We start from the raw sequence: 6027 nt of genomic DNA, 5'->3' as shown, positions 1-6027 counted from the left end.
GGGGGCGGGGCGGGCCGCCCTCAGGTGGGTCGGCCCCGAGCGGGGAGGGGGCTGCAAGGCGGCAGATGGGGGCGAGGCCCGCCGCCCGGAAAGCAGCAGCCCCTTGGGTTGGAAAGGGCCTCAAAGGTTCTCTGGTTCCAACCCCCCTGCCATGGGCAGGGACACCTCCCACCAGAGCAGGTAGCTCAAAGCCCCATCCAGCCTGGCCTTGAACACCTCCAGGGATGGGGCATCCACAGCTTCTCTGGGCACCTGTCCCAGTGACGGCTTCAGGGAGAAACCCCTTGCGGAAACGGCTCCGCCAAACGGCCGGTGGAACTCGAGGTGAAGCCAAAGGGTTCAGCGCGGGCGGCGGCTGCCGGGAAACCCGCCCTGCGGCTCGGCCTTCGAGACAGGCGGGCTGCGCTTCGCACCTCAGCACAGGCCGCGGCTGTAATTAGTGTCGGTAATTAGGGTTAACACAGGGGAAAAAAAGAGGGTTAAAGCGCCGGGTTCCCTTCTCCTACCCCAGCGACACCCCCGCCGCCTCCCCTAGGTGGGGTGCCTATCCCAGGCGTGACTCCTCGCCCTGCCCCCGCACGTCCCCTCACCGACCGGGAGGTTTCACCGGGAATATTTTTATCCGCCCTCCAGCGGCCTCTGCCCCCGGCCGCTCCCCTCAGCCTCCCGCCTCTGCCGCCCCCGCCGTTAGTCCCGCCCCTTGGGCCACCTAGCCACGCCCCCTCCGGCGTTAGACACGCCCCGTCTACCGCCCCCTGGCGGTTAGTCGCCGCCACCGTCGCTTGTGGTGAGGTCGCCCCTTCAGCTCCAGGCCCCCTCAGCCCCGGGTCCCCTCAGGGTGCCCCGGTCACCGGGCTCGGCCAGGCGTGGCCTCTGCTGCCCTCGAGATAACCAGCTCCGCGGTTTCTGGCCGTACTGTCCCCGCAACTGCCTGCTGTGGCGCCGGGCTGGGCCTGGAGTGATTGCTGAGGAGGACTTGAGGTGTGTGAGGTGAGGAGGGAAGGTCGGGAGAGCGAGGCGATGGCACCGTTAGTATGCCGATGGAATTAGGTCAGTAAGCCACTGAGGAGGTGGTATGCCAGCTGCCGTTGAAGCAGCGCAGTGTGAAGGCCCCAGTGGCACCATGGCTCCTGGCATGAGTGTTGCCCACACTCAAGTTGCTGGTGACACGTGTCCTCAGCGCTGAATGAGCTGGCGTCACACCCTCCTCTGCCGAGGTGTTTTTACAGCCAGGAAACACAGGGACAAGGGTCACTCAGCATGATGCGAGAGATGTATGTGTGGTTACACAGGTAAGGCAAATATTTTTGGAACAAGACTTCTGGTTTTGACATCCAAATACCTGTCATCGGTGTACCTGTCGTCGGCTGTTGTGTTTCCTTCCTGTCTGCGGGCTGCTGTGCAGTACAGTGCTCCAAATCCACCTGCCGACGTGCTCCCTCAAGCCCTACAGTGAAAGCTGGCGTCTGGTGTAACGGGATTGCCTGCTGCCCTCTGAAGCACAGCTGATGGGACAGTCACCAGCACTAAGTTCACAGCATGTTTTTCCAGGCAAGTCAAGGAAATGTTGCGTAAGATTTTCTTGAACTGTGGGTTCAAACTTTGAAATTGATATGGGGAGTAGCTTTTCTGGATTTTTTTTGGCTGCAAGGCTGAGGGACAGGCCATGTCTGTAGTTCTGCAGGTGTTCTGTAGTTAATCAATGTGCTACATGTGATCAGTTGTGAAAAAAGTAAATTAAGACAACATCTGTGAATTTTGATTCCGATTTAGGAGTACAGAGAAGAATCTAAGTGCCCATCCTCAAGATAAAGATTCTTTTTGATTTAAAATATGTTTCTTTGAATTCATGTTTGAATAAACAAAAAGTGTTCCTAACCTCAGAAATCTGATCTTGCACAGGCTGAGTCTAAGAAAGTAGAACTGTCTGCCAAATACCAAATTTTAATATAAAAAATAAAATACACAACTTCTGCACTGATTTTAGTCTTCAGCAGGAATTTCTCTGGATGTAAATTTGCTGCCTGATCTGTATTTGTAGCATTTGTCACTACATCCCTTTTTACCCCTTGCTGGAGTTACCTGTAGGTCACAGACATCATGATGCCTATGAAGCCATCCACAGCTAAAGGAGGCCCAGTCACTGTCCTGTCAGTCCGGGGAACAGACAGCGATGATGTCCCAGTGAGATGTCACTCTAGTGCAAAGGCCAGGGAAAACTTGGAGGTTGCTACCCCTGGAGTGCGACAAGATGTTGCGCTTGAGTTCAAGGACAGCTTTATCAGTGAAGGGGCACCCTGTGTGTATCAGCTGAGTGGGCCATTGAGACACCGGTGTGTGTTAAGAGGGATGTAGGAGAAGTGGTAGTTTTTAATACATGTATTCTGCTCTTCTAATTAGCAGCTGCCATGCATTTGAGAAGCTTGTGCTTGTCATCGTTTGTGATATTTAGGGATGTAGTTCATATTGGGAAAGCAATGTACTTGTGTCATTAGAAGAGGGAGTTTTATGGTAGCATCTATGTTTAGGATCTGTAAGCAAATCCGTGCCTAGAGACAGCTCATGGAAAACTAGAAGAAGTGTTTATTAATTGTGATTTACAGTTGGCTTAGGAAAGCAGTAACTGGTAAACCAGAGGTTTCTGGAGAAATTGCCATTGTTTGCTTTTTGGTTGGTTTTTTTGTACTACAAATATGCTGAAAATGTTGTACCAATTTTCTGGCTTTTGGGAACTGAGCCCAGGATAGGCCCAGGACTACAGTTATAAATGTCTGTGGAGGAGAACTGTGTACACAACATAAACCCAGTACATTTGTTAGAAAACTTTATTTATTCTATTGCCAATAGTATATTACAATTCTGCATTAGCTCTACGGCCAAACCCAGATGAACTACTACAGATGCTCTTAAACCCTTGAAATCGCATGAGACGTATGCAAAGCAGGATAATGGAGTTGCTGCAATGTGTAGTATGTTGTGTTTTCTGTCTTAGTATAAACACAAGTAGTTATTGCAATGTTTTCTTATTAAAATGTCTGATAATTTGAGGAGCCCCTTGCTGTGCTGACAAAACAGTCACCCCAGGGCAGCTGGTATCCACAGCAGTTCTGGTCTCAAAATTAGTTTTGGTGCCCTTGCTAATCTCAATGAAAAAGACCAATCAAGTTAACTTTAAACGGTGTTTGTCCATTGACCTTGGCCAAACAATTAACTTTAGCAGCAGCCTGGAATGGACTAAGTGCTTGTTCCTCTGTGTGTATGGGGTTTTTGGGTCATTCACTGGAATTGCTTAAGTATCATTTATTGGAAATGATCTGGTTTGTGCTGCTTTTCTGAGAACCATTTTAGATATTGGTAGATGAAGAACAAATTCTTCCCTGAGGTGTTTCTTTTTCACAAATACATTCCACATCAATCTATCTTAGCTGTTGAGGGAGAAAGCTGTAATGTGCTTAAGTTCGCCATGGTGTGAGAGGGTGAGAAAACACCATTCCTGATTTAAGGCTTATAGCCCAAGGCCTAAAGGAGAAGAGCATCCTCCCTTCCCCCACGAACTGGATAGGACTGGAAACTCAGAAGGGCTGGCTGCTCTTCTGGCATCTGTTGGGGAGCAGGAGAAGCTGATGGAAAAGGTGCAATGGTCAGGATGAAACAGGCTTCATTTATTCTGTGCCTTTGCAGTGGAGTCATCTTATTTCAGACTTTTAGGGACTGTATTTCTTGTTCAAGTGAACATTAAAACTTCTATTACTGTAAGTGGGTGCCAGTACAAATACCTGTCCTCAGCTACATTACTGATTTATTTCCCCTGCCCTAAACTGTATTTGGCATACAACAAAAGAAAAAACAAAAAACAACTTCAAAATATATGTAGCAAAATGCAAATCCTTGTAGCAGCAACAGTAACAGAAGCTCAAGGGACCCTAAGAGGTTGGCCTTCAGCTAAGGAGGTCTGTCACATCAGTCACAGGTCCACAGCAGTGGGATTCTAGTGTCCAATGTCTGACAAAAAATGGCTGGGTAGTAAAAGTGATGGAATTATGGAAGCTGTAATTATGCGTTGAAGAGAAAGACAACACAGCTGTGCCCAGTCTAAATGATTGCCCTAACACTCTAGTTTGGAGTTCTGGGTAGAAGAAATTTATGGCCAAGAAAGGAAGGAAAGATTAAGGTCTATTTAGGAAGTCTGTTTTATAGTACAGAGATCTGTGCCAGTCTGTGCTGCACTGGACTCCTACGGTGAAGCTGAAATCTTTGTGAAGTGTGAGGAGAAAATGGCAACTGGCAGCAGTGCTGTCAGGAGTGAATGGACACCAGCTAGCTGAAAAGGCAGCCAGCCAGGATGTCTGTCTGATGAGTAGAAAAACCTTAGGCTCTGCTGTGGCTTTCTGAAGCAGCCCCTTCCAGCAACCTAAACTGGGGTGTGCAGTCAGCCACAAAACCTAATGCCTATGAGTCAAAGCAGGGGGTGTGGGGTAAGGCTACAGGAAGAGGAGAAGAGCCAGCTACCACGAGAAAGATGGCTCCAAGTTATTATTTTTATTGCTTGTAGAGAGGATCTTGCTTGCTGGGGATGGTTTGTATACATTGCTTGATTTTCCATCCCTCTTTGACCCCTAGCTACAGTGGCATTTCTTAAAGTCATAGTTTGCAAGTGAGAAAGTCTAACTCAGTGAGTGTCCAGAGTGCCTTGATGGTGTTCAACGTTCCTGGTTAGAAGGTAATTTTTTACTAGAAACTGCATCGATAGAAATAGCCTATAGGTAATATAAAGTTTTCACGTTGAAAGTTTACTGAAACCTGCATTTGTTTGAAGATCGCTGGTTTATTAGATTTTAAAATTGTTTTCCTCACAGACTGAATAGAGCTGTTCGATGCTTTGACCATTTCTGATCTCACAGTTATTATTCCAAAGCATCACTTTACATTACTGTGTAATGGTGTCTAAACTGCAGTTCTGGAAACAGCTTTATGTTGCCCAGTGAGTCTTTAATTCACATTCTCTCATAATTTTGAAATCATGTTATCATGATCTTGTAACTTTTCTATAGCACAGATTTTGTATTTTAGGCTTGATTAGGTGTATTTTCATCTACATTCAAGCTTATCTTTGAAATTAGAAAATTAAGGGCAGTGTCTGAATTACAGCTAAAAGGTTGCAATGCACGACTCATACCATTATTTGCTAGAAGTTCTTGTAAAAAATCCTGTTTTGGCAGACGAAGACTTTGCACTGAGGAGTATCAGTAAATGTTTCTGTTATAAATGTTTGTTCTCAATTTTATGTCCCAGCTTTTCTTTGGATTTCCCAGCATCTCAACAGAGCAATTATGCCTGTTTTCATGGGTGTAAAAGTCTCCAAATTGTGTTTGCTTTTTCTTTTTCCCCCCAGTATTTTGAAATAAAGTAATAAAAGTCTTTTTGGATAAATGATTTAGGTTTGCAATCCATTTTGTAATTTATGTTTCTGAATTAGACAACCTGAAGTGCCAATAACAGGAAAGAGTTTTATTTTACCACTAGCTGTAATAATGATTTAAAAAATCCTATTGTTACCAACTTCATAGAGACTCAAATCTACCACGTGGTGGTGAACCCTCAACGTGTATTACAATAATCACTTCTGTCTTTCCTGTGCTAGCAGAGGTAGATCTGCGCAAGATTTGTGGTATCTTTGTCTGTTTTTAAGTTGACATTAATCTATCTGATTTCATAGAATTTCCCGTATAACCTCGTCCTACTGAGATAATCAGCAGCCCTGCAGGAGCCACGTTCTCTGAGTCACTGTTTGGATGGCAGGGCGCCACGAATGTGTGGCTACTTTTGTCTGCCGAGATGTCCTTTGGCATGTTATCTAGAGCAAGGTGTTCATGGTTGTGTCAGTGTGAAAAGGCATTGAATCTTGTAAGGACCATGGAATACTAAATAAGGATTTGCATAGCTGCATTTACTCGGCAAGGCAGGATTGCAAGAATTGATGCGCCTCTCTTTTTATCCTGAAAGTAACTCAAAAAGCAAGGAGGAAAA

The sequence above is a fragment of the Calidris pugnax genome, unplaced genomic scaffold (assembly GCF_001431845.1).
Source record: "Calidris pugnax isolate Ruff unplaced genomic scaffold, ASM143184v1 scaffold13, whole genome shotgun sequence".
NCBI lineage: Eukaryota > Metazoa > Chordata > Aves > Charadriiformes > Scolopacidae > Calidris > Calidris pugnax.
This window is presented reverse-complemented; position numbering follows the sequence as displayed.